Source organism: Mus musculus, chromosome 3 (genome assembly GCF_000001635.26).
Source record: "Mus musculus strain C57BL/6J chromosome 3, GRCm38.p6 C57BL/6J".
Taxonomy (NCBI): domain Eukaryota; kingdom Metazoa; phylum Chordata; class Mammalia; order Rodentia; family Muridae; genus Mus; species Mus musculus.
Window position 1 is genome coordinate 84803545 of NC_000069.6, and position 25186 is coordinate 84828730.

Here is a 25186-nt window from a genome sequence, read left to right on the forward strand (position 1 = left end):
AAGAGGGCATGAGGTTGACAACTTATTCCCAAACTGTTCAAGATAAAGCAGTCTGTGCTGCAGTTGCAACTCTAAGTTTTTGCTTCAAAATAAGCAAAAAAAAAAAAAAAAAAGCTTTCTTTTTGTTTGAAAAGGAAAGGCAGATATAAACATTCTTTTACTTGAGCCTAAAAAAAAGAGCTTAAAATTCCAGTAATAAAATGTGTTTTTTTCAATAACAATACAAAAGAGTAAAAGTCAGCCATCTGGAGATCACAGATTCGTTTATTAAAAGATGATCCTAAAATTAAAATTTCCGTTTTGAAACTACAAGAAAGAAAGAAAGAAAAAAAAAGAGTGGCTTCTCCAACTACATAATTTCTGTGTAAAGCACAGAAAAGAAAACTGCTATGCAGAACAAAAGCATTTCTAGGGTTTAGACAATAGCATTTCATGTCTAGGGAAGATCTCGGTCCTTTGTGTGTCTGGTAATTTTCCACCCATCTCTCCACTTTCCACTTTCCTCATTTACAGACCTCCAACCTCACTCTAACCTTTGGGCTCAGGTAAAACCCTGCTCGGCTGTATTTGGAGCAGGGCATTGACTCAAGACATCATGCCAATGAGGTCTAAATGAGCGTTCCTGAAATACTGGAGACAGAGTCTCCGTGGATGACACTTCTGAGGATTAGCAGTCTCTTGTTGCTTGTCAGAGATGATAAGAGGCAACAGGAGCTGGGCGTGGTGGCGCACGCCTTTAATCCCAGCACTCGGAAGGCAGGCAGGCGAATTTCTGAGTTTGAGGCCAGCCTGGTCTACAAAGTGAGTTCCAGGACAGCCGGGGCTATACAGAGAAACCCTGAAGAGGCAACAGGAAACAAATGCCAAAGGAAAAGACATTGCCTGGGTTTAGGTGTGAATATGGAACGCTGCCGCTGCCCCCTCCAGGCTCTCGAGATTGAACATTTGGTCCCTAGCTGTTAGTGCTATTTTAGGATGTTATGGAACTTTTAGGAGGTGACACCTGGCTACCCTGAGGCGGGTCAAGGGGAACAGCTCTTTGAAAGTATAGGCCAGCTCTGGTTCTTGTCAAATTTTTTGAGCAATCTGTCAAAATGTGAACCAGCCACACTGGAACCTCCTATTGCCAGAAGTGCTCAACTATTGTATCTTGCCATAATTCTTCCCTTAAAGTGTTTCTTTCTGCTGTATGGTTACATTGAGGACAAAAGAAACTCATAGACTCGGGTACCTGTTGGTATCAGAGAGCATCTGTATCAACTTTGGAATCCCTGTCAGCCACTACTATTACTACTACTACTACTTCTCCTTCCTCCTCCCCCTCCCATCCCCTCTTCTTTTTTATTTTTTTTAAGTTTCACTATATAGTCCAGGCTGCCCTTGACCTATGGAATGCTGGAATTATAGGACTGCTTAACTATGCCTGTTCTCAGCTGAACTCTATGGAGAGAAACAGTAACCCTTCAATCTATTCTTGCCAGTTGTGTTGTTATTTGCACCATTCATTACTTATGAGTTTGATGTGGTTGTTGTGTTTGTGTGTGAGAAAAGTAGAGACTCAGCAGTGTTGGAAATTGTTCACTCAATACAGTGAAAGGAGTCTGTGTTTAAGACCACTTTGGTGAGCTTTGAGGAGTTTGTGAGGGTTGCAGCAGTAAGTGTCATGCCATCAGAAGCTGATAAAAATGAGATAGGGTTGCTCAGAAATTCTCTAAATTAGCAGTTGGCTAACAGTTAAATGAAAATTGTTTCTGATGTGGATTTCCCTTATCATCTGTGAGAATGTTTACATGTTTGTGAGTATAGGTGTGTGTGCAGGGTTGTAGCAGGCCATGAGTCTTCTCTGGTCACTTAGGGCCTTATTCACAGAGGCACGGTCTCTCAACTGAACCCAGGGCTTGCCAACATGACCAGCATGGCTACTTAGCTTGGCCCTGGAATCCACTCTTGGTCTTTTGAACATTAGAACTGCAGGTGGGCTTCCATACCTTCATGGCATTCTTACACAGGTTTTGGGAATTTGGCAAATGTTTTAGCCACGGTAACATCTATCTCCCAGACTCTCTGATGTGGATTTAGAAGATGTTTCTTAAGCTCTAAGTGTTTTTTGTTTTTTCCGTACTATAACTGTTATTTTAAGTCCAAACTTAAAAGGCTGCTAGGTAGAACAGTTTTTGCTTATGAAATGAAGGAATAGTAGTGTCTGGCTTGTGTGCAGGCATTTAACAATTTGGGGATGGCAGCCATGGTGCAGACAGCTGGCACCGAACTTCTCATGTGAACTTATATAAAATGGTAGGCTGTGACTTTTATTCGGCTAGTAAGGGAGATGCTAATCCTGGAGTGCAAGGTTGGAAGAGCTCAAGGCTGTGTATCTTCGAAATGGAAGCTTATTGGTTGAAAACAAAACATCCATCAAGTATTTACCTGAAAGGGAGCTGATCTAACATGACACCTGCTTTACAGAAGAGCCAACCTTACGATTTTTTAAAGGCAGGGTCTCACTGTATACACAGGCGGGATTCTATAGCTCTACCTCCTGAGTTGTGTCTATAGGTTCTTTTACAGTTTAAGTTAGAACTTGAAATTCATGGTGGGTAAACCTAGCATTACAAAGGTGGGTAGCACTGTTATATCACATCACAAAGGCAGATGTAACCCAACTTCATGAGCTAGGCTAAGGCACTCACACTTATTTGTTACTCTTTATGTCTTGAAGTGCAAGCCTGCTAAAAATTTGCTCGGATCACTGAGGTCAAGGTCAGCACCGATGAAACAGTGGTAGATTCTGGATTCATGCCATCATGTGGTGCACTATTTCAATGTCTTTTGTTTCTAGCATCAGAGACAGGAAGACATCACAAAGTACTTCATGAGAAGACTATTAGGGATGCAGCTGTTATACTTCTGCCCACATCTTATTTGCAAGGCTAACCACATGACACAGGCTAACTGCAAAGGTTGGGGAATGGAGCCTTCCCATGTGGCTTGAAATTGGTAGTAGGAATGTGGGTTCTTCATCTACTTGTGAGACTTTTGAAAATTAGGTAGTATAGCTTTGATAAATGCTATTTCCTTCTCTCCTCTTTCCTAGGGATTAGGCAGGTACAGAATGTCATTGAGATGAAACCACAGTGGCAGATGGTGGTGGCGGGCGGCTGGGGTGGCCAGCTTCCTGATAAAGGATAAAGGGACACAGTCAAGGGGAATCAGTTGCAGATTTTGCTCTGGTCATCCAAAAGTGAATAAGGGAACTATTAGGTTAGGAGGCATTCTTGAGAGGAGCGTAGGAAGGACAATTCAAGGACAGAGGAAGAAGTAATAAGGGTGCGTCTGAAGAAGAACCTAGGGTCTTCCAGGGAAAGCGTATTGGTACATGGTCGAAGGAAGCAGTGTCCAAGATCCCCTTCAGAAAACAGGGGTGCTCAGTGACTCCTCTCTACATCTAAAGCTTCTTTAACTGATGTCGAAGGCACACACAAATCTACTGAAGACAAGAGATACTTGCACCAAAAGTTCAAAATGCTTCCCAGGCTTGAAGGACAAGTTGTAACTAAAGGATGGCAGGTAGAAGGCATTGCTCTGTAGTTCTGGAGAGGGCAGTTTCAGTTTCTCTAAGACACAAACGGAGAACGCTTTGTGTGAAACGTGATTGGACCCAGGCTGGGTTATAAGCCATAGAAAACTATGTTAGGGCAGGAAAAATTAAATACTAACTGAAGTCAGACATAGATTATTTTTTTAATTTTTAATTTTTTTTACTTAGGATCAAAGGTTAGGGTAAGTTACAGGTGTATCCTCTTCCTGAGAACTTCCTGCTGAAACTTGCATGTCAGAATGCCTGAAAACTTATTTAAAATTGTTCAGAAAGCAAATACAGCAAAATGTTAATGGCTGAATCTAGGTGGAAAGTATATGAAGACATATTTCCCTTGTCCTTTGCAGTTTTAGAAATTGACATAAATTTCAAAAATCACAGGGAACATTTCTGCTCTTATCTTTGCTTATCAAGAGAACAGAAGCTAGAATTTATTTACCCAGAGAACACATCAGAAAACGTTAACCAGCAGGTCTCTTCCCCACAACCTCCTGATGGGGTTTCCCTGCGTAGCTGTGGCTAGCTTGGAACTTGCTCTGTACATGAGGCTGACCTCAAACTCAGAGATCCTCCTGCTTCTGCCTCCAGAGTGCTGGGACTAAAGGCATGTGCCACCAAGCCCAGCTTAAACAGCAGTTTAAACCAGTAGTAGCCAGGGTCAATTATCCACTCTGGCATATTCTAGGCACTGGGCTATAAACTCCACGAATGAAAGTGTGAAACCTGTTTTTTTTTAATATTAAAATTAAATTTATTATTGTTTTGTGTGTTCAGAGGTTAGAGAGAGGGCGACTTGTGGGTATTTTCTCCTTCCACTCTGTGGTCTCAGGGACTGAGGTCAGGCTGCCAGGCCTGGCAGCAGGCTTCCCCACAGCCCAGCCTCTTCTTGTCCCTGTTTTCCCCTCACCACACAGCCTCTCTTTTGCACTTAGTCATCTGCTAGGAAGTAGGAGAGAAGTGTGATTTTTGTCAAATGAATGGTGATGTGAATGTAAAAATCCTGTTTACAATACTCTCTTCTACCTTCTGCATATCATGACATTTTCGAGTAAAAGTAAGCAGACACTACTAATACTGGCACAACTAGCATTCTTACCGTCACCTGTTAATTCCGTAGCTTAAGTTTTCAACTGCAGGCTAGACATGCTAAAGCCTATGTGCCACAAATTAAGTAAATCTAAGCCTACCTTAATATTTTATACGCTTATTAAGATGTTTTTAATCAATATTTTAAAAGCAATGGCTGGCTAACAGGTGCTTGCTGACAGGAGCCTGATATAGCTGTCTCCTGAGAGGCTCTGCCAGTGCCTGACAAATACAGAAGTGGATGCTCACAGTCATCCATTGGACAGCACAGGGTTCCCAATGAAGGAGCTAGAGAAAGTACCCAAAGAGCTGAAGGGGTTTGCAGCTCCACAGGAGGAACAACAATATGAACTAACCAGTACCCCCAGAGCTCCCTGGGACTAAACCACCAACCAAAGAGTACACGTGGTAGGACTCATGGCTCTAGTTGCATATGTAGCAGAGGATGGCCTAGTCGATCATCAATGGGAGGAGAGGCCTTTGGTCCTGTGAAGGTTCTATGCCCCAGTGTAGGGGAATGCCAGGGCCAGGAAGCGGGAGTAGGTGGGTTGGTGAGAAGGGAGGTGGGAGGTGATAGGGAGAAGGGGTTTTTCAGAGGGGGAAACTAGGAAAGGGGATAATATTTGAAATGTAATAAAAGAAAATATTAAAAAAAAACCCTAAGAAACAACAACAATAAAAAAACCCCAATGGCTGGATTTTATTACATATTTCATCACCAATGTAAAACCAGGTGGTTATATCCTATATAAGAGATGCCTTGGAGGCTTTAAGGTTAGATTATGGGTGGTTACAGATGACTCAGCTGTTTTACTTTTGTTTTAGAGATTGAAACCAGTGGTCCTTATCACTTACATCTCAGAGCTGAGCTCTTCTGCAAACCCAAATGAGAATTGTAACCCAGAGAGTCCTATTGGTCTGCAGGTTCCCTGGGCTGATTTCATCCTCTAAAAATGTGAAAAATTCTGACATCCTCCAACACCCATAACAGCACAGTGAAACCATTAGGGGTTTGCTCACCACATCAATGACCTTTCCTGTAACACCTGAAACTCATTACCTACTACTTTCTTTTATCCGTGTCTTTGTATATGTATCAGAGAATATAGTGGATTGCATAGCCAGTGATTGCTACTTTGTGGGTTCTTCTTTCTTCCACCCTTCACCCTTTCAACCCAGTAACACTAAATAGAGATAGAAAGGATAGAATCCTGTTGATTCGGGGTGTCGAGCTCCTTGGATCAAGGTTGATCTTCACCATCAGGATACCTAATTTTTTTTCTTCTGTGCACACAACTACTTAACAGAACTGTGACCAACAGCAAACAACCAACAATCCACAACAACTAACCTTTTGGGGCTCTAGCATTTATATACCCTCTGACAGGTCCCCAGAATTCCAAACATCACAGAAACCCCCTGCAGCTGACAAAACCATGCACCTGCTAGAGCATGAGGCAAATCATAGTTGCTGTGGACAGTCTGAAGCAGCCCCGTGTCCCACACCTGGCATTTGGTTCTAAGTTGAAGGACAGAGGAGAAAAAAAAAAACAACATTTCATTTTGAAAGCAAGTTTCCTTTTATTTAATTCCCTTTAAGCATTATTAATCTTAAAAATGTCATTAATCTAAAGAGTAATTGTCTACAATTCCATACATAATGCAATTTGATTACATTTTCCTTTCATTATCTTTCCTTACTCTCTTTCTAGACTCGTCTCCTTCCTGGCAAGGCTTCCTCTTTCACAGGTCCTAAAATTCGTAGGCCAGAAGAAAACTTACTCCACTAGAGCTCTGCTTTGTGGGACTGAACAGTGTCCCACTGAGCCTGGGAATCACTCTGCTTAGCTGCTGCAGAAGACCGAGTCAGTGGGATAGAGTGGAATGGTCTCTTTCTGAAGACGCAGGGTGGAGCTCAGCTTTCCTATTCACTTGCTTTCCTGACTCTTGGCAAATCAATCTCTCAGGGCCCCAGCTTCCTCCAGTTTTAAAATATCACCCAGTTGAACAAAGAGCTGAGATAAGAAAAAATAATGGCCAAACGTAGTATATTGGGTGGTATGTCACAGTATATGTGAAATTACTTAATAAAATTACAAAAATAATTCCCTATACTTCAGTAGGGACTGTGTAGGAAAGAATAAGCCATTGTGACTTTTATAAAATCAATGAACCAAGGAAATGAAATTCAAAAGCTCTGGTGGGAAAACAACTTCTTATAACTGTCTATGAGAAAAATACAGAGCCACAAGAGATCTTATTCTTACGGCTTTGAGAGTAAACACTGCCTTCATGAACTGAGGGAAAATAAAGCTAAGATGTTATGCTTTTAATAGTTGAAAATGCATTGTTTTGTAAGGAATATATGTATAGTGTGTTTGTGTATATCCTACTTTAAACAGTTTATGATCAAATCATAAAGATAATTAGGTAGGCTAGACTCTTATTTTAGAAAGAATCTGTTTTGAATATACTCATTTGATGGCATTACTGTAGTCCAATTTGGTGTTCAAACATAGACTACAAAAAGACACTCGAGAGGCTGGAGAGATGGCTCAACGGTTAAGAGCATTGACTGCTCTTGCAGAGGTTTTGAGTTCAATTCCCAGCAACAACATGGTGGCTCATAACTAAAACCCAAGTAGTTGGGTACATCTGAAAGGGAACTTTTCTTAATCAAAAATCATTTGAAGTGGGAAGAGCTGCTTTTAATTGGACCTTCTGAAGTGGGAAGACCCACTTTTATTCTGGGCCACACCTCCTACTGGCAGCCTATAGAAAGCAAGTGGAAGAAGGAAGCTTGCTCTTTGCATGCTAGCTCTTGCTCTCAAGGGTAAATCCATTCCTTCATAGGCATTAGAGTCTCCTTAATTGGCATTCTAACACATACTGAAAACCAGCAGAGGCAGTCAGCCTTTAGTACTGAACAACTACTAGATTCTTGGACCTCTCTTTGGTTGTTGACTAGCTGTTCTAATAAAGCCCCCTTCTTTAAGTTCTGTTCCTCTAGAAAGAAGGCCCTCAACAGAGTCAATAACAGGGGGAACCTAAGTTAACACTGAAGTGAGTTCTGCTCAACACTCAGCAGGATTTGAAGACTGAGTTCTTGCCAAGCGTTGTGAGGTGTGGAGCAATGGCATGCATGTAGCAAATGTGACCTAGAATGTTAGACGACACGCAGCATGATTTATTCAAGCTTATGACATACAATCCCAAGTACACAGTATACAGAAATTTATGTAGATGAGATGGATTAAAGTCTTAGGAAAATTTCAACAGTATTTCTAACAGCCTAGAACTGAACCCAGACTCCTATCAGCAACACGGCTAAACAAACTGTTATATATTGTTACAATGGAACACTGAATATTCATAAATTAAAGGGAACAAATTACAGCTATACGAACCCGAACAACATATGGATTACAGTCAGGTTGAGCAAATATGGTAAGCATAACAGATTACACATTATCATTCCCTCTATAGAACATTCACAAGAAAGGGAAAAACTAAACAATGTACTGCTTAGGGAGGAACACCTGTGACAGAACAATGACGGACGCAAGGAAACGAGTACCACAAATGCCAGGGAATGTCCACTCTCCCAGAAGGGAGACTTGTTTAGGAAGGCCATTACAGGGCTTTGGAGGATTAGCAAACTCCATTTATTGGCCTGTTTGACTGCTTACATGGTAGTTTCTTTGATAATTACACCACACAATTGTCTTACATGTTTAAAGTATATTTCACAATAATGCTTAAAATGAACTGATATGCTATAGTGTGTTTTTAGAAATTTTGCCTGTTAATCTGTTATATAGTTTGACAGTAGAAACCAGTGATGTGGGATAATAAAACATTGAGTAGTTTCTCAAACAAGCTCCCTTTCTTTTTCCTTTTTTTTTTTTTTTTGACACAGGGTTTCTCTGTGTAGCTCTGGTTGTCCTGGAACTCACTCTGTAGACCAGGCTGGCCTCGAACTCAGAAATCCGCCTGCCTCTGCCTTCCGAGTGCTGGGATTAAAGGCATGCACCAACACTGTCCGTCAAGCTCCCTTTCAAGGGAAAAGTTATAAACCTTACACAGAGATCCCTTTGTCCCACTTTAACACAGTATACAGATCTTGGTGATAAACTGGTGAGTCAGGAGAAGAACTGGGTTACCTGAAATAAGTTTTTCTGACTTACTTTTCAGAAATATGATTAAACGGATATATCTCTCCTCTAGATTCACAGACAACACAAGGATCTGAAAGGATATAGAACAAACTGGAGAGGTAGGAATTTTGTCCTCTCCAGCAGCCAGTTGTAGAACAGCTGCTTGCTCCTGTTACCAGGCAGGACAGGGACGTGAATGACCTTACTCAGTAAGTTTAATTCCTGAGCAGGCTGCTCAGGGCTCTTGTGAGTGCCACTCTGACCCTCAGCGATGATCTGACACTCTGCATGGTGCACTCCTCCGAAAGCATCCTTGGCTGCACAGCTCTGACTCTGAGGTGCTCAGCTTCCCAAACCCCTATACACCTGTATTTTATTTCTTTACTTCCTACTGTAAGGAAGAGAGTTCAACAAAAGGATTAGGTTGGAGCCATGCTGGCCTACTGTTTATTAATTGATCTGATTCCCTGTGAATCTTATTGAATACAGCCTGTGAATGGATCTTGTCTGTAGACAGTCAAACCCAGGGTACTTAGGGCAAGTTATATGACTCCTGGGATTTCAGAAGGACCTGGTGCAACTTGTCTCTCCTTGCTTTTGTGGCATCCTCCTCTTCCCTTCACTCACTCTTGTTTTTGTAGCCTTTGAACAAAAATGAACCCTTGATTTATCAACATAGGCATTTTCTTGATCTACTTTGCACGAAGTGGTAGCAGCCGTGGCATAAACCTGGGCTTGCTTCTTAAATGCGGACAGAGCATGTTTGGTCCAATCTCCCAAGAAGGGTGGAGAGACCCGAAGCACTTATGATAGCCATCGCTGTAGCTTCCAGAGGGACGGGGTCCAGCCACACAACTGTTTCCCTTCATCTTTGCTGCTGCTTTAATCTCACTGTCACACCACTAAGGAGGGCAAGTAAGTTCGTAACAGATTTCTGAGCGCTGTAGTTCTTTTATCTCGAAAATTCTTTTATTAGAGAACCACAGCTTACATTTCATGAGTTTTTCCTTAAACATTTCCTAGCCCAGAATCTGTAGGACAAACGGCCCAATAGATTTATTAATAACATACTCCCCACAACACACACACACACACACACACACACACACACACACACACACGAGAGAGAGAGAGAGAGAGAGAGAGAGAGAGAGAGAGAGCGCGCGAGAGCGCTTTGAAGAAAGACCTGAGAGGCGCCAAACTCTTTTGAAGATGGTTAAGGGGCACTCTGTTGACAAAATCTAAAAAGCTCCAAAAAATCCAAACAAGCAAGAATTACTTTTAAAAGGGGGCTCGACTACATTCGCCCCTTGAAAACATAGAAATCCCCTAAATAATATCCTAGATGTTGATTCTCTTTCAGCCCTGTTCCCCAGTCCTGCCAATTCGCCTCCTTTCCCACAAAACTCTGAAGTTGCGACTCTGAAGAAACGGCATCCTTTTTCTTTCGTGGCAGGGGGCGGGTGGGGGTGAGGAGGGAGATGTAGTACAACTTGTTTCTACGCTTCAACTTACAAAACGCGTGCGCTTCCACTATCACCTCTGAGTCCCGCTATTGCTGTGCTAGAGGCATTAATTCATTCATTCACTCATCAAACCTTCGTAGTGCACTACTACACACAATGCGGCGCAAGGTTTCACCCCACGCCAAGGGAAGGGTGGGACGTTCGCTCCCGGGAGCAGGTGCAGCCACTGGCTGTAGGTTAACTTTTCCAGCCGTCTCTCGGTTCCAGGATCTGCTCCGGGCCAAAAGCCTCACCTTCGGGTGTTGCGCGCCCTAGCCCGATCCCGGGCCTCCTCATTCCCAGAGGAGCAGTCCGCACCTGCCCCGGAGGGAACGGCGACAGAGCTCCCTCTCCGCGCCGCCCTAGGGTCAGGGGTAAGATCAGGCGGTAGCTTAGGCTCGCCTGGGCTCCTCCCCTTCCTCTCTTCAGTTCTGACGCGGCCGTAGAGGCGGCGGCGGCAGCGGCGGCGGTAGCAGCAGCAGCAGCAGCAGCAGCAGCAGTCCCGCGGCCCGAGGCGCACCCACCCGCTCGCAGATCGCGACTTCCTCTTCCCTTGGTGCGTCATCAGAACGCGCCGCAGCCTCCCAGGGCGGGGTGGCTGGAGATGGGGAGAAGAGGCCCGGAGAGGAAGGCGCAGAGAGGAAGGGGAAGGGAGGGGGAGGAGAGCGGTTGCTAGGCGACTTACGTCATCGCTGGGCGCCACTCTCCTCCCGCCCCTCTGTGGAGTGAGGCGAGAGCCCCGCACAGAGCGAGAGAGAGACAGAAGCTGAGCTTCGGGCGCTGCCGCCGCCGCCGGGGAGAGCGTGAGAGCGAGTGAGTGAGCGAGCATCCGAGAGACCCGGCATCCGTGCACTGGCCGCCGCCAAGACCTTTGCCGCAGCCCGGGCCATCGGGAGCCGCGGCCGCCGTCGGCTCCCCCCCTTACATTCCCGGCCGGCAGCGGCTGCTGCACACGCCGAAGCCGGAGCCCCAGCCGGAGCCGGAGCCGGAGCCCGAGCCCGAGCCCGAGCCGGAGCCCGCGGCCGGGGGGCAGGGAGGCGGCTGCCGCGGGTCGGGACTCGTAGCTGCTCAGCCGGGAGAGGACGCCCGCGAGGGGCTGGGCTTTCTGCCTCGTCCCGGACTGTGGGACGAAGGACCCCCCGAGGTGTAGGGAGGGGGTCCCGGCCGCCGCGACACATGCGGGAGCCGGGAGCGGGGGCGGCGCCGATCCGAGCCCGCCGGGTCCCCAGCCTTGCCGCTGTCCACACCAGCCGCCCGGGGCCGTAGCATCCCATAGCGGAGTGTATGAACCCCGGCCCCCAGCCCAGGAGCCACCTCCGGGCCGGGGGGGCGGGGACCCCGATGTGAAACGGCCGCGGCGGCGTGGTGAGCGGCCCCGGCGCCGCTGTCCTCTCCTTCCCCTCCCCTCCCCTCCACCCCCTCTGGGGGGGCTTCTCTTTGGGCCTGCCGCCGCACCCCGGCTCCTCGGCGGGACTCCAGGAGTTCTCGGCGCCCCCTCCCCGCCCCAGCCCCCCAGGGCGGTGGGGCCGGGGGGGAACCTGGGGGGCCGGCTGCAGCCTCCGCCCAGAGGAAACTTTACCCAAACAAAATCTTCGAGCTTTCTGATCGTGACTGTCCCGGGACAAGTGGCCCAGGACGGGCTGAAGCCACCACAGTCTGCAGGGACCCAGGAAGAGAAAAAGCGGTGAGCGAGCGGGGCCGCCACCGCCGCCTCTATCCCAGCAGCGCGGAAGAGACCCGGGTAGCTGCTTGGTGGAGCGACGCTAGCACCGCTTCTTCCTCAGTTCCGCGCCTAGCCAGCCTTCCGCAGCTGCCCGCCTCAGCCCGAAGGAGGAAGGGAGCCAGCCACATTGTCAGCGCCACCGCTCGACTCTGAAGCGTGAGTGGACCCGGGGGAGGGGGACATTATAAGGTGACAAGTGGGAGCGGGTGGGTGCTTTGATGCTGGAGTTCGGCTGTTCCTCGGGAGGGTTGGCAGTGGAAACCTTTCCTTTCTACCAATAGGAGAAAGTGTCAGTTTGCAGGAGTAATGCAAGTACTCGGAGTTTTTTCTTAGAGCAGCTGTGTCTCCAGAGTGGACACTTGCACCTTTTTGGACACTAAACTGAGAAAGCCTATGGCCAGCTCTGTCCCATGCCTTTTCCTGGCAACCTTATTCTGGCAGTGGTTTTTGTTTCAGGGAAACTCCCATGGATTCCCACGTGGGAATCACTTGAATCAACCCTTAATTTTTTTTTTTCCTTTCCTAACTATTGTTTTTGAAGTTGCCTTGGATGGGAAGACCAGATTTCATTTTAGTGCATAGGGGAGTTTGGTGCCCCCAACGCTTTATTTCCCAGGTCTACAGAGTCCGATGTGTAGGGTGCTTGCATGTTTCAGTTGGCTCAGGAAAATCCGAGTTCCTAAGATGCACAACCCACTGAAACTTATTTCAGGGAGAGCACTTAATAAATTACCATTTCGTAAAAGTTGCTGCAGCGCTCTCTCTCTCTCTCTCTCTCTCTCTCTCTCTCTCTCTGTGTTGAGGGAGAGAGGGAGTAATATGTTTTAAGTGGTAGCACATTTTTACTAGGTTTCTACTAGGGACTGGAAGGGCATGCATGCAGCTGTTTTTATTTGGCTCTACTTGTCGACCTTGAGACTTTATACTCTTTTAGGAAAACATTTAGCACTCTGAGTGTTAAATTAGAGGTATAGAAAAGTAATGCTCACATATGTAGGTTAAGCTGACCATCCTAAGGCTTAACGTACTGTAGGATTTCATGTAGCAAGGAACATAGGTAGTAGTTTAAGACTGGAATTCTGGTCTATCCAGACAGCTAAATGTGGGCAGAATAAAGATGCTCTGTAGAAATGACTAGAAACTTGGGAGTATCAATTTATCTACCCATCCATCCATCTTAATTTCTCCATTGAGGGTCATGATTAAATTTGTTTGAAAGTTTTTCACATTTCATGTTTGGGACCTGTTCTCCCCTCCTCTTTTTAAATAATGAACCTCCAAGTTTATCATTCTGCATTATATAGCAATGTATTTCTCTTTGACCAGCCTTCTCAATCTTTCAGGATACAGTTTGTTTGAGGAATGCTAAAACACTGTGAATTTACCTTACCTTGCTTTTATAGATTTTGTTTAATCTCTACTATCATCTGTCCCAACTTTTCTTTTCTTCAAGACTGTTTTTCTATGTTACCTTGGCTGTCCTGGAACTATCTCTGTATATCAGGCTGGCCTAGTGTTCACAGATATGCACCTGCCTCTGCCTCCTGAGTGCTGACTGGGATTAAAAGGTATGTGCCCTGACTGCCAGCCACGTCACAGCTTTTTTGAGTAGCTCCCTCCCCCAACCCTCATTTCTTTGGATAACTTTGCCCTCTTTTTGGATCTCCTAGCCTTTTTTTTTTTTTTTTTTTTTTGTTAGATACTTTGTTCTTCATATGATTTCATGAGACACTTTAAATTTTGCTTAAGTGGGAATTAGTATGAAAATATTGAATGGTAAATTTAACTTTAGATTTAGAATAAAACGTGTTTTTGGATCTGCTAACCTTACTTTGCTACCCTGATAAAGTCATATATTCCAGTTTTGAAAAAGATGATATTTGAGAAACTTAGACTTTAATAGTTTGCTTCTTGGAAAGGAGGAGAGTGGTACTTTGAGTTTGTACTGCATCTAATCAGAGGACCTGCTTTGTGTGTAAATTGGTTTTAAATTATGGAAGTACTTTACTGAATGTAGTAATAACAAGACATTTGCTATTTTCAGTCTTTTGAGGGTGACAGAGACAACCAACTACAAATTGCACAAAACTTTAGGAAAGGTTGAACTGGTGGGAAGGCTCTGTGGGTAAAGCTGCTTGTTGCAAGTCTAAGGACGTGGAGTCTGTCTAATGCCCAGAACCACAGGTGGACAGAGAAACTAACCATACAGAGTTGTTCTCTGACCTGTGTCGTATGTGTGGACATGTGGTGGTAGTACAGTTGTAGTAGTAGTAGCAGTAGTAGTAGCAGTAGTAGTAGCAGTAGTAGTAGTAGTAGTAGTAGTAGTAGTAGTAGTAGTGTAGTAGCAGTAAAAAGAAATACATTTCTTAAAAATGTAGGAAAGGGGACATATATTACCATTATTACTCATAAGATCACTCTGTGTCAGGGAATGCAGTTGCACATTTTTATTAGGGAAATACTGATTTTGGATGACCCAGGAATAATTGGAGTGTCTGAGCCAAATCTTGGAAAGGCTCTTTCAGGAAGAAAAGAACATACACAAACAAAATGTTAAGGGCTTAGCGTCAGAATAAGTAAAAGATGAGATCTAATTAGGAAGTTAGCTTGGTAGGAATGCCTACTGAGGGAGGGAAGTTCCTGACTAGAGTTAAGGTCAGTTTGTGCTTGTATAAGAGAATTTGAAAACAGTGTTCCAAAGAAGGTAGTTTCAGGATATTGGGAGAAATTATATTTTAGGACAGACATTATACTGGCTTTAGGATTTTGTTTCATTAGGAGACTAACATTTTTATATTATGGTCATCTAGGGGGCAGCACAGAAGGAGACACGAAAAAGGAAATGTTTTGAATGTTTTTTAGCATGATGCTAGTTTCTTATGAGTAAATCAGAAACAGGGTAGCAGGCTTTGCTTTGGATGTTGAATTTGGGGTTAAGAGCTAGGTATCTGTACAGTTCATGTGTTAGCTCATTGTTTTTCTTTTCCTCCCTCTCTCTTTAAAACTTTTTCCACTTTCTTTCTCTTCTTTTGTCTCTGTCTCTTGTGCCAGGCTGACCTTGAACTTGTTGTGTACCTTTTAACTTGTAACCACCCTGCTTGGACTTCCTGAATGCTAAATGTACTAGTGTGTGCTGCCATTTCTTGTTTTGTAGTGCTGGGGATGGAACCTAGGCCTTTGTGCATGCTAGGCGGGTACTTTACCAACTGAGCTACATCCTTAGGACCTACCCCGTGCAGCTTTCAAGACTGCAAAATAGTTTGAGTAATATGCTGACAGTGTAGGTAGATGGGAGTCATTTTTAAGCCTTTATATTTCTGAGATTACTGATACGAAATTAAGAGCTGAAAAATGAATTTAAAATTTTGGGACCTGAAGCAGATTTGTGTTGGTATAAGCACAGCTATCAAAAGGAGAGACAGTCCCCAGAAGATCAGCTTCGCAGGTGAGTGGGAATGACAGTTGGAAAGAGGAGCAGTCTGTAACATAATGACCATTCAGTCCCAGGACATGGGATTCTGTTTTAGAAGTAGTTAAAGGTTTTCAATAGCACATTTAGATCCTGAGATAGATAAGTTCAGAAAACATAGGACCTTGTTAGGGAACTTATAAATAAAATGGAAGGCCATTACAGTTTCCCTGCATTTTATAATTTTTTTCCCCGAGACAGGGTTTCTCTGTGTAGCCCTGGCTGTCCTGGAACTCACTCTGTAGACCAGACTGGCCTCGAACTCAGAAATACGCCTGCCTCTGCCTCCTGAGTGCTGGGATTAAAGGTGTGCGCCACCACTGCCTGGCTCATTATTATAATCTTAAGCTTGGTCTTAATACTAATGAAGTGGGGCTAAACATTGATGAAAGGGAAGGCTGTTTCTCTTACTTCAGAAATGTGCATCTTTGTGTCCCTACAATGTGTGTTTAGGGGGGACATCCCTGTGTTGGTACAGAAGTATTAGGGATACTTTTTTGTATAAACTTAAAAAGAGCCTACAATTTAGGAATATTTAAACAACACAAACAAACAAACAAACCCAAGCTAGATAATGATGGCACATGCCTTTTAATCTGACCCAGGTAGCTCTGAGTTCAAGGCCAGCCTAGTCTACAGAGTGAGTTACAGGACAGCCAAAGCAACACAGCTAAACCTGGTCTTGAAAAAAACAAACAAAACAACAACAACAAAACGAACAAAAAAGACTATTCAGGCATCTTTATGGTTAGCTTTTGGTATTGGCTTTGATAAGGATAAAAGATTGTGAATAAAAACACGTAATCATTATGATCCTTTGTTTGAATTCATTGTTTTTCTTTGGCTTCTTAAGAGAGCATCCAGTTGGCAGTAATCTCTTGGAATAGATATTTTTAAACAAGGATGTGGGTCTACAATTATTTTAGGGTGAGTAGATAGGGATTGGAATATCTGCAATATAGGGGTCTTTTGCTACTTGGCCCATTTCTTCCATGGGTGAAGACATGCTTAAGTGTATTTAAAAGACAGCCTTTTAGGATTAACGTGATTTACTAATATGGCGGGATTCTGATGGAGAATGGTAACATCAATATTCTTTGCCTTGATAGTTATGCTATTTATATGAGAGGCTGGAAGTTTTGTATCTTTGTGTGTCTTAGTACCAGAGGACTCCAGAGTCTGTGTGAGTTATCAGCAGTTCATTTAGATATACTTTGAAAATGATTCTTTGAAAAGTCTTGTGGGACGACGTAAAGAATGGGTTGGCAACCTTTCTGTGTGGGTCAGCATACTGTGTCACAACTTTCAGCTGTTTCTGCCATGTGAAAACAGCTGTAGATAATATGGAAGTGTGTTATAACTGTTCCAGTCAGATCTCATGCATAAAAACAAGAAGTAGATGGGATTTGGCCTGTAGGCGGAGGTTTATAGCTCCCTGGCAGAGGACAGCTAAATCTACCAGCATCTACTAGTGTAAGCTAGTTATACTAGAAAGCCAGATTGGCCATTTCAGGTGGATTTTGTTTTCTAGATGAGATGTGCTTCTCTGGACTGCCATTGTAATGATGATTTGCCTTTATAGTAATGAGAATTATGGATCAAGAAGCAGAGACTTGATGTTCTGTAAATAGATCTGAAAAATAGAGACCTTCATCTTACCAGAAGGTGCCATAATTGATGTCTTAGTTACTTTTCTATTTCTGTCACAAATATGTGACCAAGGCAACTTACTGAAAAAAAAAAGCACTTAATTTTGCTTACAGTTTCAGAGGGTGAGCCCTTGGTCATCATTGTGGGTGAGCAGGCATAACACTGGAGAAGTAGCTGAGAGCTCACATCTGACCCACAAGCAGGAGAGACTGGGTCTGGTGTGGGCTTTTGAAACTGAAAGCTTACCCCAGTGACACACCTCCTTGCCTTTTCAAAGCAGTTCACCAACTGGAGACCATTCAAATATGTGAGCCAGTGGGGGCCATTCTCATTCAAACCATCACATTGGTATGTAGGGATACACTTGTTTTGTATTATGGCTAAAAGAATCTGTTAAGGAAGAAGTTAACTTTCTACCCCACTGCTACAGGGATAGGAGCCCCGAGAAGCTCGAGGCCTGCTAATCAAGCATTCTCCCACTGAGCTGCATCTCTCTATGGTATAAGCTTACTTTTGAAAGGTTCTCAAAACAAAGTATAAAGCATTTGCTTTTAATGTGAAAGTAAAAAGGCATTTAAGTTGTTTTGAATCAGACAAAGATGTTAAGTCAGACTCAAGGAAAGTTAAGGTTTAATGCTTCTACCTCTTAAAATCATAATCTCATACTAAATCAGTGTGAAGAATTCAGTACAGAATTTTCATTTTGTTGTTAAATCTTAAATTACCTAAACCACTTGAATGTATACTTTAAACAACATTGCTATCTTTAAGACTAATATAGACAAATAAATGTACTACCTAGAAAGAACTAGCTATTCACTTAGTGAAATGTTTAATGTTGGCTTAATGTTAAAACTTTCGTTTCATATGTCAACAGAAACCTGTATTAGATGCTAGTATATTTACCCTGGTTTTACAAACTTTGTTTCATGGTACTGCAATTTTTTTTTTTTTTTTTTGTATAATACAGTGCAATAGTGATCCCTTTTTAGTTAGTTTCAGAACTGTATTAACTATAGTGATCCCTCTGTATAGGACCCCTGCAGATACCAAAATCTGAGGATGTTTAAGTCTCTTATGTAAAATAAAGAAATATTTAAAGGAATTAGTGAGACAGCTTGACATCATGTCTGAGAACCTGAGTTTCATCCCTCAGACATCCCTACCATGGACATGATGGAAGGAGATAACTTACTCTTGAAAGTTGTCCTCTGGCCTTCATATATGCAGTGTATAGTGTGCCAACCCTGCCATAAATAATGTAATAAAAGTATTTACATATAACATGCTTATATATATAAACATATATATGTATATACACACATGTATATCTACATACCTCTTTCTGTGTACTTTAAAATTCACCTCTAAATTACTTGTAATAAATATAATAAAGTGTTTAATAATTGTTATAATACAATAAAGTAGCACATTAGCAGTTGTTATGCTGTGTTGTGGAGGGATAACAACAACAACAACAACAAAAATCTATTAGGTTATACTTTTTTTTCTGGATATTTTTCAATTTGGTTGGTTGAGTCTGTAGACATAGAACTCACATGGAACTGTTTATTCTGTGTATATAGTAGATACTTTAGTTTCTGTTTTGCTCTTTGAATAAAAGATGATATAATCTGACAATACTTTTCTTTTTGGGGGTGGGGTGTAGGCTCTTTAGTTTGTATGCATATGCAATTCTGTGAGACAGTCTTTCCTGCCCAGGCTGCTTTTCAGTGTGAGATACTGCTGCCTCATCTTCTGGAGTGTTGAGATTATAGGGATCTATAACTATGCCTGGTTTTATTTTGGTCTTTTAAAAATCTTACTTTAAACATTTTGCTTTTAAAAATAATTTTATCAAAAGATGGGTGATGAAGTTAAATGACACTGGCACTCTCATGTCTGCAGGGATTTCAAGTAGAAATATTTTACTTTGGCAACACTTAGTAGACCAGGAATGGTGAGCTTTTTGGTGTGTGTTCATTACCATTGCAAATAGATGAGTACATTTGTTTTCAAATAGTGAACTCTTGCCATCACATATTTCTATTTTGAGACTCTTCTCATTTAGTATAAAATCATTCTCTGGTAGGCTTGAAAATAGACAATTAGATTTTTTTGCAGTTTTCTGATGTTACCTCACTGATAGTTTCTGTAATACCTTTCATGTATGCAAATGGAGTATGTTTCCTAAGTGCATATGACATTTATACATATTCTAGTAATTACATGTTTACATATAAATATAGTTAAAATTATTCCTAAGACATTTTGAGATTGTGAAATCCTTGAGAAACATTTGCAATTCTCACTGAGCCCTGGGACAGTAGAATGATTAATTTAAAAGAAAAGTTTTATAAAATGTTCCTTTACGTTTTTTAAGTACACTCAATTTCTCTAATAGAGTAAGCTTAAAAAAGAGAAGATGAGAAGCAATATTTGTGTTGTATATCTTCCTTGTGTGTAGGTGGAAATGCTCAAGAGATGAGCTATTATTATTTGTTCTTTCTCCTAAAGCATAGCTGTGCTTCAGTCAGGTAGGTCCTGTGTGCTCTGCTGCTAATTTGTGGCCTCTGCCCTTTGCTTCCACCTGAAGAAGAACAACTACTAGAAATTTGGGTGGCTTTGGAAAGAGCTAGTTCTTTTTCCCTCCCTGTTTGTGTATCTGTGTACTGGTATAATATGATAAATACTTTTTTTCTGTGCTGTAAGACTTCTCTGATGTTTGTAAATCTTAAAAGCTAGTGTGTAATCAGGCTAACACACTTACACTTTACCTTCCCTCTGAGAAGTCTCTATGAACACACTGTGTTTACCTTGGGCTTTCTCAGCCCAGACTAGCCTGGAACTCACTAAGTCATTTGTATAGGCCTCAAACTTGAGAGCCCTTTGTCTCAGCTTCCCAAGTGCTATCAGTGCTGGGAGTATAGGTCTGTGCCGCCAGAGTCCACTTGCCAATACTGGTAACACCAATCAGTATGATTATTTACAATTGGTTGATTCTTTTAGGATGTCTGTTTTTTTAGGAGTTTAAGAAGAGATAGAACTTGGCATGGTGTTCTAGGTCTATGAATTTGCTTTACCAAAAGTATTGAGCAATTTATAACTAACTACAATCAGTGGTTGTATTCCTGGAACCAGCAACAAGTTGCTAGCTCATCTCTCATTTACCTACGAACACACAATCACACTTTGGGGGCAGAATACTCAGGTAATTGAGAACCCATTTCTTAGCTTCCTCACCTTGAACAAGCTACTTCCTCAGTACCCACTCACTGGGGAAAGCATGCTCTCCACAAGGTTTGCTGGGAGAAGCTCATATATATGATTTACCAATGTTAATTTACTAAAGGACATGCCTTTTAATATGTAATGTAAGTAGAAGGCCCGAGTCAGCCATTATTTTGCTCAACATTTCTGTTTTACGGTTTCTATTGCTGTGAAGAGACACCATGACCAAGGCAACTCTTATAAAGGAAAACATTTAATTGGGGCTGCCTTACAGTTTTAGGGGATTAGTCTATTATCCTCATGGTGGGAAACATAGTGTGCAGGCAGACATGGTGCTGGAGAAGGAGCTGAGAGTTCCACATCTGGATCCATAGACCACAGAAGTGAGTCCTACACTAGGCCTAGCTTTAACATTTGAGACCTTTAAGCCTGCTCACGTACATAGTGACACACTTCCTCTAAAAAGGCCACACATCCTAATAGTAACACTCATTACTGTGGGCCAAACAATCAAATACATGAGTCTATGGGGACCATTCCTATTCAGACCACTAACTACAATTCACCTTTAACACCACCCCCGAGACAGGGTTTCTCTGCGTAGTCTTGACTGTCCAAGAACTAGTTCTGTAGACCAGGCTGGCCTCAAGCCTTTGCCAGGATTACAGGTGTGTGCCATCTCTGCCTGGCTGATTCTATCCAACATTTAAATGAGCACTTGAGCTTGTAGTCCTGTTTCATAAGCATCAAAAATGAATATATGTTTCATTAACATTTTATTAAAAAGTCCTAAAAACTAGGGAAATGACAGAACTATTTATAGACAAAGATTTAATCAAATATCACTGGACTTGTAGTTAACTGCCAAAGACCTCAAGTGGTGCATGGAACAGAAAGGTTTCCTCTTTATTCTGGAACAATTAGTGTTTTCCTTTTCCTTCTTCTGCTAGTGATGATGATTTGAGTTGTCCAGGACAAATCCTGGGATGCGATTCAGTTCTCAGTTCACTGATAACTTTACTGCCACCACTGCCCCTTCAACACTGGAAATACAAAGCTTTGGAAAATCGTAAAGCTGGATGCAAGATTTATCTTTCTCAGTTATTCAGACTAAGATTGAAATACCTTGATTTAGTGAACACATTGTTAGTTGATACCTAATTTTATTTTCATAAAATGATTGTGTGTGTGTAAGTAATGTGCCTTAAATACAAGATAGCTTTTTCTTCAAGTGTAGAATAGTCGGTTTTAACAGCATCTACAAGGAATAGTTGCTTCTTAATGGTTTAAAGAGAGGATTTATGTTATTTTAAATTCTGTGTATAGATCTGAATGTCTGTGCATAGGTGTGTGCACTTATGCAGGTGCCTGGAAAGGCCAGAGGTGTCAGCTCCTCTGGAGCTAGAGTTTCTGGGGATTGTGAGCCACCCAGTGTGGGTGCTGGGAACAAACTGGGGTCTTCAGAAAGAGCAGTGTCTGCTTTTAACATCCAACCCATCTCTGACTCTTGATTTTTTTTTTTTTTTTTAATTTGGAAGGTTTTTCTGGTTTGAGGACCACTTGGTTATGCTTTTACTTACATTTTACTTGACAGAATTATACATTTAATTTATAAAAGCTCACAGGCAGGATAAAAGATGGAAACATTTCTTAGCAGTGATGATGTTTATGCTTTATGCTCCATTCTTCATGCTTTATTTTCTCCTTTGTCGGCAGCTTTCCTTTAGATTGTGATTTAAATGCAAAATCAGGTTGCTTATCTGCACGTGGATCTCTTGTTAGATTGTCAATTTGATGACTATCTAATTTTTAAAAATTTCAATTTTTAAACTTTTTTCTTTTTGGTAGCAATTATAGCTAGGTCATCTCTAGTTTTCTTTCCACTTCAGTTATTTTCAAAAAGGATGCTGATTTCTATAAGAACGCAGTCACCTAGCCTTCTGTGTGGTCAGTAGCTCTGAGCTGTGGGTTTGATGCAGGAGTGCAGGGCGTTTCTCTACGGATCATTACACAGTGGTGTTGTTTTCATTAAGGAAGATAAGATTTTAATTTACTGGATTGAGAAATTTGGAGTAGGAAACATTTAAACTTGTTATAAAATTCATTGTGGGGGAGGGGGAGGGGTGGACGGTACAGGGAAGGGACAGACAGCAGGACAGAAGAGGGAGGGCTGAAAAATAAACTGGGGGAGCCTGTCTCCGGAAGTTTTGAGGTCAGTCTTAGTCAGAGGTCACACCCTGTTATTTCTTTGGGCTGTGGACCTGGGGTGTTACCGGTTGTTATCTGCTATACTTTGAAATGTTGATTAGAAGATTGATTTTTGTTCTTGGCTTTTCCACATCTGGATTCATTAAACCGTTGAATTTCTAATCCTTTTTACATAATCAGTGTGTCCTCGGGTGGTAGAATTTCCACTATACCTGATAAGAGAAGGTTTGGACAAAAGGTCTGATCTACCCTACATTTCTGATTTCTGTAAGAGGGATGCTAATAATTGTATATAAGGAGCTAAGAGGCAAGCTTTGAGCTGCTTGCTCAAGTTCATTGTGCTTCCTGTACAACTGTAATGATAATAATAGTACCTACAGCACTTATGGTATTAGGAAGACTGGCATTGCGCATGCGAGCCTTTAGCAGTATCTGGCTCAGTGCCCACTAAGTGCTAGTCACTGTAGTAATACAGAGTGCAGTGTTACGTTATTGTTGTATTTGTGAAGTTGCTCTGTTTTCAAAAACTGATGTCATTTGTGATCTTTGCTTTTGAATATGTTCCTATTTTGAATACTGTCTTTATTCAGCAGAAGATATTTACTGAATACCTACTGTGTCAGGCATTGATCTAAGTGAACAAAGCATAAAAATACCTGATTGCTGAAACTTATCTCTGGTTGGAGGAGGCAGGACACACACAATAAAGCAAAACAGAAATTGGGAGGCAGAGGCAGTTGAATTTCTGAGTTTCAGGCCAGCCTGGTCTACAGAGTGTGTTCCAGGACAGTCAGGGCTATACAGAGAAACCCTGTCTCAAAAAAAAAAACCAAAAAAAACCAAAAAAAAAAAAAAAAAAAAAAGAAAGAAAGAAAGAAAGAAATTGGGCTGGTAGATTTTGTGTATTGGAAACCACCGTTAATGAAACCTGCTAGTCTTTCCCCTGCTTGTGTTGCTTTGCTTTATTTAGGAAGCACCTGCTGGCCTGTCCCCAGCTGTCTGTCTTCCGTGGAAGGTAGCCTCAAGGCTTTCAGCATTGCCTTGGCTTACTGCTTACGGTGGCTAGCTCAGCCTTTGTCTTCCAGTCCTCCACCTCTGTTTGAGTCTTGGCTTTGCTTCTCCCCAGTGTCCCACCTTTGGCCTTTCAACTCTGTCACACTCAAGAGACAGTTCACAGAAAACCTCTTTTTAAATGTATTTCATGTTTAAGCAGCATTTTCCCATTTTGTGTTTCCTCCCTTTTCATTTTCTTTAGCTAGGATAGTTAGCTTGCTTGCCAGTCTCATTTAAGAAATCCTATTTTTAGCCGGGCGGTGGTGGCGCACGACTTTAATCCCAGCACTCGGGAGGCAGAGGCAGGCGGATTTCTGAGTTCGAGGCCAGCCTGGTCTGCAGAGTGAGTTCCAGGACAGCCAGGGCTACACAGAGAAACCCTGTCTCGAAAAACCAAAAGAAAAAAAAAATCCTGTTTTTTTTTTTTTTTTTTTTGTATCGTCAATTCAGTTGTGAATCTTTTAAGGTTACAGACCTTTTCCATTCCGAGCTTTCTTAACTTAGGAAGAAAGGATAATACTTGCTCCAAGGAGTGTTGTGAGTTTTCTGAGAGTTATGTAGCCACTCGGGTTGCTGCAGCTCTGGCCTTAGTGCTCAAGAGCCCTTGTGTCTGTCATCCCGCACCTAGACTAGGAGAGCTTACAGTTTCACTTCCATTTTCTTAATGGGTCACAGTTTTAGGTTTCTTTTTTTTTTTTTTTTAAATGATACAATGTTACTTTTCAAAAATCACATGAAAATATGATGATGTAACAATGATTATAAAGCAGGAATTCAAGGCCCATCATGTGGGTGCTCACACTGATTGTAAGACCTTTGGCAAGTTCCTTTCTCTCTCTTCAGTGTATCCATATGTTAGGGAAACTAATACCTACCTTACGGATGCTTTTAGGAAAAATGAGATCACAACACTATCTGGATGTAGTAACTAATCTCTCACAGTGGAGGTGTTTCTGATGGTCTCAGCTATGTGGAGAGAAGACAGGAGGAGCAGAGGGGACAGTGTGGGAGAAGGAGGAGAGGAATGAATTAACTCACTCACTGCTGGGATCTAATGACTATAGAAACTGCTATAAATGATATATAGGGCACTATTCAAAGCAAAAAATTATCTGGTTTAAAATACCATTAATGCCAGTATCGGGAAGCCTGCTTTGTAATTAAGTCCCCACTCTTTCATTTAGGTCAGTTTTTTTTTTAATATATTTTATCAGTTAGATTCTGTTTAAGAATTGATTGTTGATAAGCATAAACATGGATAGGACTTATTTAATATTCATTCTAAGAAAGACTTAATAGGGAAGTCAATAGATAAAACTTTTTAAAAGGCTTTTTCTGAACCTGGGGAAAGTTTGCCATATTCCTGAAGGTTTTATTAATTTTTTATTTGTTAATCTGCTCATGTAAAAGTCTGTTGAGAACTGAGGGCTTGTGAGAGAGGAGTGCCAGAACTCGTGTGTTGTAAAGCGAGCAACGTGGACACTGAAAGGAAAAGCACACATCCAG

At 42.2% G+C, this 25186-nt stretch overlaps 1 protein-coding gene and 1 long non-coding RNA gene across 5 annotated transcripts in view; one reads left to right on the forward strand and one right to left on the reverse strand.

The window, feature by feature from the left end:
- Nucleotides 1-6240: 6240 nt before the first annotated feature.
- Gm35486 (predicted gene, 35486) lies at nucleotides 6241-10889 on the reverse strand. Its single transcript, NR_165832.1, has one exon. It is a non-coding gene; the product is annotated as a predicted gene, 35486 (long non-coding RNA).
- Nucleotides 10890-11445: 556 nt separating this feature from the next.
- The window catches only part of Fbxw7 (F-box and WD-40 domain protein 7), a 164209-nt gene continuing 150468 nt past the window's right edge, over nucleotides 11446-25186 (forward strand). Inside the window, exon 1 of one of the 4 annotated variants that reach the window (XM_006501656.4) lies at nucleotides 11446-12225. The gene's annotated coding sequence lies outside the window, so the exon portion shown is untranslated. The remainder of the gene's footprint in view (nucleotides 12226-25186) is intronic. The other 3 variants (XM_030252669.1, XM_006501657.4, NM_001177773.1) reach the window with 3 other exon arrangements.